Source organism: Sus scrofa, chromosome 1, assembly GCF_054392235.1.
Source record: "Sus scrofa isolate SSC_HxYL_T2T_F1_AM1 chromosome 1, Sscrofa_HxYL_maternal_Yorkshire_Landrace_v2.0, whole genome shotgun sequence".
NCBI lineage: Eukaryota > Metazoa > Chordata > Mammalia > Artiodactyla > Suidae > Sus > Sus scrofa.
The window spans coordinates 217,216,050-217,229,467 of record NC_139383.1 but is presented as its reverse complement, the minus strand read 5'-3'; positions in this window follow the sequence as shown (position 1 = coordinate 217,229,467).

Below are 13,418 nucleotides of genomic sequence, written 5' to 3'. Positions count from 1 at the left end.
AGAGTGATGAGAGATATGTCAGCTCCCCTCTGACACACAACCCCAACCTGAGGGTTCACCCTCCAGGAAATGCATGTCCCTTCCCCAGGCAGCTAGGTTTCCTCCAAGAGAGCTTCATTCACTGTGATGATACTGATCATAGCTGACATACACCCTTCCTATGAGCTGGGCACTTTTCTCAGGATTCTGCGTATACAACTGCCTGGTCTCTATACAGTAACTCATTTAATCCTCACAGATTTTGCAGTTGAGCCAATGGAAGTACAAAGAGTTTAAGTAACTTGGCCAAAGTCTCATGGCTGGTATGTGGTCCAGTAGGGACTTGAACCCAGACTGTCTAGGTCCAGCTTCTGGCCTCAAATCACAATGTTCTAGTAACCCTCCATCTTTCTCTTACGTAGGCTGGAGACAAAGAATGAATCAAGGTGTCAGGGAAGATCTTAATCATCTAAGCATGGGTAGCAAATGTGTGTTGCACCAATCTTTGGAACGCAGAGGTTCTTATCACTCATTGCTCTCAGCTTTTGATCAACCACAATTCCACAGCCAATAGTCAAAGCCCCACTTAACAAACTGTTACAAATACAGATTTCTTAGAAATTTGCCAGCCATTTATTTACAATAAATGGAAGCATCCAAGCTCGCTCATGGTTTAGAAGGAAGAGAACCAGCCAGGAAAAAGAGCGTCATAATGCAGTACAGATGCTGTTGCTTGATTTTGTGTCATGAATTCCACAAACTTATTGGACAGACACCTGCTAACAGGCAGTTAGGGACTAAGGATAATGATCAAAACGGACGATGTCCCTACCATGTGCAAAGCTCCTGCAGTTGGAAGGGAAATCATCTTCTAGAAAGAATTTCTGTTACCTTTTGCTTCACAACAGACTACCCCAAGCTTATTGGGTTGAGATGACAACAACCATTATTTGCTCACATTCTGCAACTTGGAGAGAGCTCAGAAGGGATGGCTAAACTCTGTTGCACGAGTGTCTGCTGGCGGCTCTTAAGCTGCTGCATTCAGCTGGGGAAATATCCATGCAGGTGTCACCCGCATGTCTACGTGAGAGCCACTGTGCCTGGATCTCTCTTCATCAGTAGCTTACACTGGCTTCCTTAGCAAATCGTAGCTGGTTTCCAAGAGGGAGGTCCTAAGAGTATGAGACCCATTGTGCAGGGCTCTGATTGCATCCTGTTTGCTAATGTCTCATGGTCCAAGCAAGTCATACAAGGTCCAGCCCAGAGTCCATGGAAGAGGGGGCCACACAAGGAAGCATGGTTCAGTGATGGCCACTGATGGAACAGTTTGCCACAGAAGGCCTCCCAAGATGTCTGAATTCACCAGCAGCCTCTCCCACATAACTGACTGGACCTGGCTATGTTCCTAGCACCCACCCACCTTGTAGATGTTCCAATCCAGAGGGTAGCACTAAAGAGGGCCCGAACCAGAAGTGAAGGGGGAAAAATCTCTTCCTATCACATCAGAAATTTACCTTCTATATTATCACCTCTGTGACATCAATTTCAAGGTACACCAGCAGGGTCCCCATCTCAAAAATGACCCCATTCCCTGCCATCTTTCCATTATAACTTCACCCTTTGGAGGGGAACACACATTCCATGTCTGATTGGAATAGAGGTAACTTCATTTAATGAGTCAGATCCCAGCTGTGTGTGATTTGGTTTATAATACACAATTGGTTTTGCTTTTTGTTTTTTTGTCTTTTTAGGGCCACACCTGCAGCATATGGAGGTTCCCAGGCTAGGGGTCGAATTGTAGCTACAGTTGCCAGCCTATGCCACAGTCACAGCAATGCCAGATCCAAGCTGAATCTGTGACCTACACTGCAGTTCATGGCAATGCCAGATCTTTAACCCACTGAGCAAGGCCAGGGATTGAACCCACATCCTCATGGATACTAGTCAGGGTCTTAACTTGCTGAGCTGCTATGGAAACTCCATGATACACAGTTTTTAACAGGGTCTGTCTGAAGCCCTGTTAGCCTGGAGGAGATGTTAAGGGCAGTTCACACAGAATTAGTCAAATTCTAATTGGAGCAAAGTCTCAGAGTACAGGAGTGCATCCTCCCCATGGGTTGGTCAAGGACATGCTGGGAAGGGAAGTCCTCAGTAGATGGCAGGAAGAAGAAGTAGCAGGACACTGGGATGGGGAGATGAGGACCAGGGGTTGGACTGACTGCATCGGATTGGTGGTGAGGGTGGCTGAGGTACAGCACCGTCTTACAAGGAGTTCCTCCATCACTCTCCCTTTCCTCTGTTTCCCTAATCCCAGGGAGCTTCCTAGTGGGATACAGGCAGGAACATCTTGCTCTGAATTTCTCTTGTACCTTTTGTCAGTTAGTTCATTCTTTCTCCGCAGGGGCTCAGCTCTTGGAACTCAGAGCCAAGAAGAGGTTCCCCATTTCTCTGCTTTCCCCTTTCACATTCTTTCCTGAGGGAATGAATACAGAATGACTAGCCTAATTGAAAGGGGCAAAGGGCCAGAGAAATTAAGATGGGGAGAAAATTCTGTTGACATTTCCAAAAATTATTACCCCATCACATAAGAATGCAAAATCTAACCATACACTAAAACTTGCATTGGTCTCATCCCTTTGGATGGGTTCAACCATAATTAACAAACCCCTGTCTTCATAAATTCAGGAGTCTCTCCATGTATTTTTATAGCGAGAGTGGGCTAAGTAGGAGCTACCCAGCTCTTGTAGTCAAGATTCTGGCATCCAGGTAGGAAAAATGAGGTAAAGTCCTTTTGCAAGCAGACTTTCTCTATTGGCAACTGCAGCTTTTGCAGGAAGATAGGAAGTGACATGATCAAAATTGTATTTGGTGAAGATTAATCTGGCAGCAGCATATGAAGATGGTACAGAGGTGAGAGATCTAATAGTAATGTCCATGAATTATAACAGCGTCTAGGGTGACCCTGGACTAGGCATTTGAGGTGATCACTCTCTTTTCATCTTTACACACCTTCGAGGCCCAGTATTGTTTTCCAAATTGTGCAGATAAGGAAACTGAGGTCAAAGAGATGCAGACATTTGCCCCAAGGTTAAATTGCAAATAAGTAGTAGAGTCAGGATCCAATTCAGATCCATCTGACTATCTGTCTGTTCAGAGACTACTACAATAGCACGGATCAGAGATGATGAGTGCAGAACTAGTGCACGGAGGCAGGTGCGGTGAGGAACCTAGTGGAACAGAGGACCTGTGTCAGGGAAATCCAGAGGACTTGGTATCAGACCTGCAGCCGAATCCAAGTAAGCAGAGGCATTTCTGAGTCCCTCCTGCCTGGACGACCTGGCACAGGCATTGAACTACAGTGGCCCTAGAGCTCCGAGACAAGGAGACAAGTTGGCTGCTCCAAGGAGGCAGAGGTTCTGGGAGGAGCAGAATTCAATCCAGCTTTACCGGTGGTAACTTTATCATTCTGTTTTGTTTCAGGAAACTGATGAATCCTACACGTTTAATAGGTCTGGAACAAAGGGAATTATCCACCCATTTAACTCCATCTCTTCATTTATATATACCTTTATTCAAATAATCAGGGCGGGGGTGCAGAGCATTAACAGGGAACAGGAAATCCTGGGGAAGATATTTGTTACTCTTTCATAGAAATGGTAGTGTCCCTGTTAACTAGTGAGGCTAAGCCCAACTCATCCAACTCTTTGGGTTTCCACCACTTAGCATAGCCCCCTGCACAGAGGAGACATATAACACAAGCTTTGAGATCATGATGTTGACAGTGCCACCCAAGAGACATCGGGCTGCCTGGCCCAGAACCCTAGATTCATGGATGAGTTATGTGCCCTCGAGCAAGTCATTTAATGTCTGGGTGCCTCCATTTCCTCATCTGAAAGACAGGAGAGGAATGAGAATAACCTCATTGGGTCATTAATAAGTTCAATGAGTTAACATATAAAGGACTTCAAACAGTGCAATTCAAAAGTATTCTTCTTATTAGTCATTATTATTATTGTTATTAAGCACCTGGCTCCCATTAGGACCAACTCCCTTGTCTCCACCACAGGCTCCCAGTGTTGGTCCCAGGGACATGTGAGTTACTAGACACAGGGCTTTGCTAGTCCAAAGCTTAAGCTCGTGTATGGAAAGAAGCTCACAGTTTTCTGAACCTGCTTGCTTCCCACCTTTTTAGCTTCCCCTCCTGTGATACTGCTTGGCTCTATGCCTAGACTTAGTTTGTGGTGGTGCTTGGAGCCTTCCACTCTGAAAATGTCTTTATTTTTGCAGGCACCTCCTCTTCTCCTGGGACACCTTCACCAACCCCTACTTTGAACCTCTCAATCAAGCTGATAAAAGTTACTTCAGCTGCTTCCAACCTCTCCTGCTAAGTGGGCCCTTAGATGCTTCAGGAAAGTACTCAGACTTTCCAGGCAGACAAGAAAGGAGGTAAGTGGTGGCTCTGACCAACATTTGAGGGGAGTACCCAGGAAACACCCTGTCTTGTACCCCCAGGTGCCACTCCTCCCCTTTGAACTTCCTGCCAGCAGCTATTTGATCTCCTACTTTTGAGAAAGCCATGGTCACATGGTATAAGAAGTTCCATCCTCCAGCCACCTACCTCTCCATCAGTCGTCCTCACACTTGTCCCTACAATCTGGATGTCTCTTTGCCTTGGCTGAGGTCACCCCTCAGGTCATCCACCCTAACTCTTGAAAGCATTTTTCCCTGACTCATTTCTGCCCACCCCTGGTCTTCCTGCTCCTCTGGTCATATCCATCTGATGCCAACATACAGTACTCATGCCAACTTGAAGAGGCTTACCATGACCCCACAGACCTATTCACCCTGCATCTTAGTTCATTTTTTCCTTTTCTGTTGCAAACCCTTGGATCTAGAAGTGGTCATGTCTGCAGAGATAACCTCCTTTCTCCCATTTCCTCACCAAACCCCTCTCTCTGTTTTCCATCTTGTAGCACTACTGAAAATGCTCTCTCAAAGGTCTGAAAAAACAAACAAAAACTGTGATGTCAAAACTAATAACTATTTCCTAATCCTTAACCTTCCAGACCTCTCAGAAGTATGTATCTACATTGAACACACATTCCTCCTTCAAACCCTGTTTTTTTATTGGTTCCTTGGTGCCTCACCTCACTGGTTCTCCTGCCTCTCCAGAGTCTCTTCATCTCCGTTCTTGGTGGGCTTATTCCAAGGCCCAAGGCTCTTTCCTTCCAGGATCACATGTCAGCCACTCTCCAATCTGAAGCCACCTACAGGCTATCACTTGGCATTTGACAACAAGATCCAACCAAGATATCTCAAACTTAATGAAAGCCAGGTGGCTTTCCCACTTAACATCTGTGTGTCTTTCCGTGGTACTTTGGTTTTGGAGCAACTCAGCTTGCAGTCTGGGTTCACCAGTGACCGAGCCCTCTCTGCAACTCCGCCATCACTCAAATACATGGGTTTGCTAAGGATTTCCTTCCATTTCCCCTGCTATCACTGCCATCCACCCACTTATCCCTGGATCGTCGAAAACTGGCATCTTGGGAGTTCTCACCGTGGCTCGGTAGAAACAAATCTGACCAGCATCCATGAGGATGCAGGTTTGATCCCTGGCCTCTCTCAGTGGGTTAAGGATCTAGTGTTACCGTGAGCAGACTTAGCTTGGATCCCGCATTGCTGTGGCTATGGTGTAAGCCAGTAGCCCCAGCTCCGATTTGACCCCTAGCCTGGGAACCTCCATATGCCATGGGTGCAGCCCTAAAAAGACAAAAAACAAAAAGAAAACTAGCATCTCCCTTCGCAGACTGCCCCCAGCCCCAGTCAGACATAAACTCTGTCTTTGATGCTTATCAAATGACTTCAGCCATTCAGGTCTCATCTCCCAAGACTGGAAGACAGGGGTGGAATTCCCTTCACTCAGCAAACCCAGCATGGAGCCATGTCCACAAAAGGCACTTTGGAACTGCTGCATGAATGACTTATTATTAGCTGTGGCCCAAGACATGTCTTTTACAGTAGTTGTTTCCAGGGCAGTGATTACGATGGGTCTCTATGCTCTCTTTTTCCCTGGAAGCAATGGTCCTACTGCTCCATCAACTTCTAGACTCAGTCTGACCATTGCTGATGACCTTTACTTAGTCCTTAGGCTCCCCAGTTTCTCTTGCCACTCACTGTAAACATCTTCTGGTGTAGCCTGTGATCCTTTACTTAGCGGCCAGAACTTTCTAAAGGCAGGGGCTCTATCGATTTTGCCGGTACTGAATGGAGACGTGTATGTGTGTTTAAAAGGGTGATGATATCTAGGGCCAGCACACCATTTAAATACATATGCTCTGATTATTCCTCCAGTTATGGTAAAGTTCTCAATGCAAAATAACATTATGTTACATTTTTCTGAATGTTCCTCTTTTGTGTGTGTGTGTGTGCAAGAGGAACAAATTGCTTTCAAAAGAAAATTCAAGTTGGAAAGATCTTAGTTTTGCAACCATTGGCTAAAAATAGAAGACTGATTAAAGACAAATGTGCCCATGAGTCCACAGGAGGTGATTAAGGAGTCACGCTCCTCGCCCTCAAGGAGGTCATTACCTTGAAGAATGCGGCAGCCTCTGCAATTCCTAGTAATAGTACATATTGACTATCTCTGTTTTTGAAATCCCTTCCCTTAAGGATGTGGCACGTCCCTCAAGGCCACCAAGCTCTGCGCCAAGGCCCACCCCACCTCAGTGATGAAGGCTATGACCTGTCAGCTGCTCTGAAAGCCTGACTCCAGGCTGGCACTTGACCTTACAGTGGTGAATAGTGAGACTCAGTCTTTAAGGATCAAATATTCACAGAAGGTGAAAACAGGTGTCAGTGACTTCAAAGGAGACCACGGACCTGAGGCAAAGAGCCCAGCAGGTACCATTGGCTTGGTATGATTCCAAAGACTCAGAAGTGTCAGTGGACCAGCAGCAATGTGGCTGGAAGTGATCTCTACTCTGATACATGGTAGCCGAGGGACTTGGAGTAAACTCTGTCCCCAAGTCTCAGTTTCCTCACCTAAAAAACATCTCCCTTGCAGGGCTGCTATAGGGATGAAATAACATCGAACAGGATTTCAGTGCTTATTTTGTGCCAGGCATAACTCCAAGCATCTGCATCCATTAAGTCATTTAATCCTCTCAACAAACCTCTGAAACAAGTAGTATTATGATCCCCATTCTGCACTGGAAGGAAATGAGAAACAAAAGGGTAAGTAGATAGCCCAAGGTCACCCAGATAACTGATAATTACTCACAAAGCCACTTAGCACTGTGGAGCAGTGACTCTAAATTGTTCACATCAATAGAGGAGACCAGCTTGAAGGGGGTGACATGGTGATGACATTGGTGACATCCCTCAGTCTAGGATAAGAAAGGGCAGTTGGGCAAAGATCACCCCCTGTCGTAGCACAGGGTAATCTACTCAGTACTGTGTAATAACTTGTATGGGAAAAGAACCTCAAAAGGAACGGATATATGTATATGTATAACTGATTTACTTTGCCGTGCACCTGAAACTAACACAATTTGGTAAATATGCTATATGCCAATAAAATTTGTTTATAAAAAAAAAAAAAGAGAAAGGGCAATCAGGCACAGGTCACCAACTGATGTATCAAAGTTCGCTGATTTTTTCCTTCCTCTTAATGCAGTTGTATGTGTGAATGAGTGTGTGTGTGAGTGTGACAGACAGAAACGAGGAGGCTTGGGGACAGGTTGACACTCTCCAGGTGTCTTTATCCCCTCCATACCCACTTCCCCAGACCCCTCTGCCTTCAGACATGCACAGGTGACCAGAGTCTTAGGAAAAAGTTTGTTTCATCCTTGACTCTGTCTTCCTGCTACCATTCCATTTTTTCTCTTCCGAACTAGCTCCAGTCTGATTTGTTTTATATTTGGGGGTGGGGGTGAGGGGCTCAGTTTAGGTCTTGTTGGGGAGGAAAGTGGTCTACCACTTTATAAAACTTTAAAAGTCACCAATGAACACATACTCTCCACATAAGGATCGTTTAGACCAGCCAGGTTTTTGAGAAGAGTTGGGTAGCAAATAGTTGAAGGTTATAGTCTCTGGGAAAGACCTGAACTTAGTCATGAAGTAGAGGTCTTCATTCATCTTGCAAACATTAACAAGGTGCCTGTCACGGACTAAGAGTCAAAGTCACCATGAAGGGATCCCAGCTCCCCCTGGGGTTTACAGGGTCGTGGGAAGACAAACAGGGGAAGATCAGTGCAAGGCTGGGATACAACAGATGCTGAGGCCAAAAGGAGGTGCTGAAGCCTTGTGCCCATTAAAGCAGCAGTGAAACCATTAGAACACCTGGTTTGATCCTTTGCTTCATATTGCATTCACGGCAGTCCCGCTAGAAATGATCCTACAACTGACTTCTCTCACGCTCAGGCTCTAGACGTTCTCCAACCACTTTCACAGGACTGATTCCAGTTTGTGACTCTGCCTCCCTTGTACCAACACAAAGAGTGAAAGCCTGATATTGGCCCTTACTTTTTTTTTAATTTTTTATCATTTATCTATATATATATTTTTTCTACTGTACACCATGGTGACCCAGTTACACATACATGTATACATTCTTTTTTCTCACATTATGTGTTCCATCATAATTGACTTTTTTTTTTAATTTTATTTTTTGTCTTTTTAGGGACCACACCCACAACATGTGGGGGTTCCCAGGCTAGGAGTCAAATCAGAGTTGTTGCTGCCAGCCTATGCCACAACCACAGCAAAGCCAGATCCTTAACCCACCGAGTGAGGCCAGGGATTGAACATGCATCCTCATGGATGCTAGTCAGATTCTTTTCCACTGAGCCACGATGGGAACTCCTTGGCCCTTCATAGTTTTCACTGTCATCATACTGGGATTTGTCTTGGATTCAATACTGTAGATAAACACTTCCTGAGACACAGTAATAAATAACCCCTGAGGTTTTCCTTCTGTCCAGAGCAACTCTGAGGGACAGGGGAAGGTAATAGACTGAAGAGTAAAAGTCTCCAGGGATGGGTCAAAAGGGGAGCCTTTTTTTTTTCTTCTTTTCTTTTTGTAAGGCAGAGCCCTGTGATGGGATTAGTGTATGGGAGGAAGAGACTAGAGCCCGCCTGCTCTCTACCTGAGGCACAGTGAGAAGGCTGCTGTCTGCAAGCTGGGAAAAGAGCCCTCACCAAACCCTGAACCTGCTGGCACTTTTTGGTCTTCCCAGCCATCAGAACTGTGAGAAATAAATGTCTGTTGTTTAAGCCACCCAGTATTTTTTACAGAATCCTATGGGAAGGGGAGGAAATTTCCTCCAGATAAGAATTAGGATCTGCGGAGTTCCCATCGTGGCTCAGTGGTTAACAAATCTGACTAGGAACCATGAGGTTGTGGGTTTGATCCCTGGCCTTGCTCAGTGAGTTAAGGATCCAGCGTTGCCGTGAGCTGTGGTGTAGGTTGCGGACGTGGCTCGGATCCCGCATTGCTGTGGCTCTGGTGTATGCCGGTGGCTACAGCTCTGATTAGACCCCTAGCAAGAAATGGCAAAAAAGACAAAAAAAAAAAAAAAAAAAAAAAGAATTAGGATCTGCTGTGGAAAGAACTTGCAAAGTGGCGAATCTTTTCTTTAAAATTTTTTAATTTTTTAATTATTTTTTTGAAAGTGGTGAATCTTTGTACTGTTTCCTCTTGCCTATTTCAACCTCCCATCAAAGGCCTCCTTCCCACCAGCACCCAGAGTCAGGCCCCAGATTTGCTGGACTTTGAGGGCTGAGCACCTCTGAATGAGGCTCTGATTCACCAATGTAGGAGGTTCAAAACTTGGGTCCTTCTGAGAACAGATCGGAACTGAACTCCTGCTGGTGACAGGGCTGGACGTGGCTTAAACAAATGGCACTAGGAGGGTGGAAAAGCCAGGGGGTTAGGGGAAGAGAGAGAGGAAATCTCTCAAGACTCCCTCCTGAAGGTGCCCACCTGCCCACCTGCCCCCGCCCGTAACCAACAGCACTTCATTTCCAACAAAATATGAATCAAGAGAGAGCGTTGGACACACAGGGTAATGAAAATCCATGATTCAACTGTGCGTTCATAATTATTTCATAAATAAATGGCTTCTGGAGAGCCGCATCTGTCTCCCACCATGGAGCGTATGTCTTTCATTAATGGATCCCAGCCTTGCCCAGAGCTGGCCCACGAGCCCTGCTCACGGCCGCCACCTCCTCTCCATCACTGTCCACCAATAGGCTTTTGTGGTTCAGAAAGAGCTACAACCCCACACTCCTCCCCAAGACGGATGGCTCGTCAATAACATTAGCAGGCATTATGGGCCGCATCGGGGTAGAGCAGGATCAATACAGCCGAGTAAAAAGTCTAATCAGTTGACATGGCCATCCTCAGCAGGCCTAGCATTACAAGAAATGAGTTTTTGTAAGGAATCAGCGTTGGAGTGGCTTTGGGGCCCCACACCCAGGTGTCCTAAGATTTATGACTTTGTGTCTAGTTGGTCAAGCAAGGTCGGTGGGAAAGAGTAACATGGGAACTGGGTTAACGGCCAAGCAAATATGGGACCTAGGCCACTCTTCTGAAGGGCCGGAGGCTTCCTGCAGCACTGCTCCCCACAGGCCGGCCTATCAGCAGCTCTGACACTCTCCCACCCCCAGGGCGGCTCCTGCTGATCTGGGGATGGTCTCTTCTCCCGAGAGGGGCTTCCTAGCCCAGCCCTCCTCCTCCTCTCCTTTCGCCCGGAGTATTACCCTCAGCCAGAGCAGAGAGGAAGATGCAGCAGATTTTTCATTTTTATGAACTCATGCTCGTGGGTGGGCATTCAGTGGCATGAGGTGGAAGCATCAGCACCAGCCTTGGTTAGGCTCAGTTACTTTTGAGGCAACCTACCAAGGCGGGTTTCTCCACTGGGCTGCCTTCTTTCTCTTCAAGGAACAGCCCAGAAGTACTGGACCATGAAGAGAATTCCAGTCGTCCCAGGACAGCACTCACCAAATTAATCTCACCTCTAGTGAGCTTGGACCAGCCAAGAATGACGGAATATAGATCCAGTGTGAGGGAATAGTGTGGGCAATTCAAAGGGATGAAAAAATGAAAATGGTTGCTGTTCCCCATGTTGCTGCTGGATAAAGGGAGGATACAGGCAAATGCAAAAAAGCTATTTATCAGGTAGGCTGAGATACGAGTGCATTCATTCGTTCTCATAAAACAAGATATTGAGGATCTACTATGTGCTGTTTGAGGTACAGAGGTAGAGCTGTAACCGAAAGAGACAACGCCCCTGCCCTCAGGGAGCGTACATTCTTGTGGGGGAAGCAAACAGTAAACAGTTACACTAAGTGAACAGAGAGTGTCAGGAAGATGCTATGGAGAAAAATAAGGCAGGTGATAGAGAGGGCAGTGGAGATGAAAAGGAGGCTGCTGCTTTGAATAAAGATAGTGAAGGAGGCACATTTGAGCAAAAATGTAAAACGAGGCAGAGAAAACAAAGAGCAAAAGTCTTGAGGAGGTATATCCGTGGTGTGTTTAGGAAAGAGCCAGTGTAAGGAAGGAGAGACTGGCAGGAGATGGTGTTGAGAGGGCAGAGCCTGTAGGGTCTTGTAGGCAAGGATTGTGGATGTCTTCCTATCTGTGGAGGAAAAGTTTGGAGTGGAGGATTGACATGACATATTTTTATTTTATCAGGACCCTTCTTGCTGCTTTATGAGAGTAGTTTGGGAGGCAAGTTGGGGAAGAGATGATGGATTCAGCAGTCGAAAGAGTACTAAGAGGTAGCAGGGTTCCGGATCACAGAGATTTGTTTGTAGAGCAGATGAGGGATGTGAGAGACAAGCCAAGGAGGAGGCCAGTGTTTTGTTTTTTTGCCTGAGAGACTGAGTGAGTGCTGGTTTCTGTTCCTCAGATGGGAGCAGATTTGGGGGCATGTTGAGTTTGAAATGCCTGTTAGTATCTAAGCAGAGATCAGAAGAAGTGGCTCTGTATTCAGGCCTGGAGTTCAATGAGAATTCTAGACCAAAGAGATAAAGTTGGAAGTCATCTGTGAAAATGTTTAATATCATATGCCTGGATGAGCTTACCTGGAGAGAGAGCACAGAGGGAGCAGGAAGCTAAGGGACTGAGGACCCTGACGTACTCCTGCAATGGGGAACAGAAAGGTACAAAGGATCCAGCAGCAAAGACTGGGGAGGGTGGTCAGGGAGGCAGTGAGGATTTGAGCAAAGTGTGGTGGGATCACTCCAGAGGGAAACTTCATTTATCTGGAGGTGGTCAGAGTTGAATAGAGACCTTGAAGGATGAGATAATTGCAATTAGATGTGGGGGAGGAGGAGGAAAATTTGTCAGGAAGTGAGGGTAGAGTGAGAGAGGAAGGAACAGGAGGAAGAGATGGTATGAGAAAAATAGCAGAATATCCAGCTAGGCTGGCACATGCAATGTATGCGGGGTGAGAGAAGAGCCCAGAACAGTACAATCTGGAGCCAGATTCTGAGTGAACATGAACAGCTGGACATGAAGGGGAAGTTATGGCAAGTTGCATCCAAACCACATTGGCAGCCACCAGGGAACATGGAAACCGTGTCTATTCCCCATCTACTTACCAGGTAAGATCCCTGAGATAAGGTGCCTTCTACATTACATTGAATACCACCCACTAATCCATTCCCTCATTTAACTAAGAACCACCGCAGGAAATGCCTGTGTGATTCCCAGTAAGTCTAAGCCCTTGAAAACATAAATTACGGAAAATTTAAGGAAAAATTAAATTGCCAGCTGTATGATATGAGTCAAGTCTCTCTCTTTGCACACATCCCTTTCATAAATCTGAGCTAAAGCTTCTTGGAAAATCGGGTGCATTTGCCTGATGATTTATCCCATGAAGCAAGTATTCACATATTTGTTTCTTTGCCTCAACTATCTACATTGATTTTGTTGTACATTCATCTTACATTGTATTTTGAAGACCCAGTGATAGTCAGTTCTGCAGTAGCTTTGGCCAAAAGCAATAATGTTCTGACCTGTGAAAAAATCTTGTTGGGTCTTTGGGGGAAATAAAGGCTTATGGAACAATGTCCCCAGGGAACTTAAACTCATCGGGGAGAGAGCACACGTAGATGCAATAAATGCTCTAGAAAGAAGAGCCTCGGAGTGGGGAGACATCAGGGATGAGGGTAGCTGGGAAAGCAAGGAACCTAAACCACCAGCCTTGGGAAAGGCAGAGTGGCTGAGGGGAGAAGTGATGACACCGTGTTGCTGGATGCCCGTTCAAGTCAGGGACCATGTTAATCACTTTACAGGAAAAATAAGCCTAAGAACAATGCTGTGAAGTGAAAACAAAGCAGGAAGGTGAAGTTCTGGCCCATAGAAGTGTAGCTTTAGGAGAGTAAGGCAGGCTTCCTCTGCAGGTCTCTGCCCCCAAATCCTGTGGAATCTG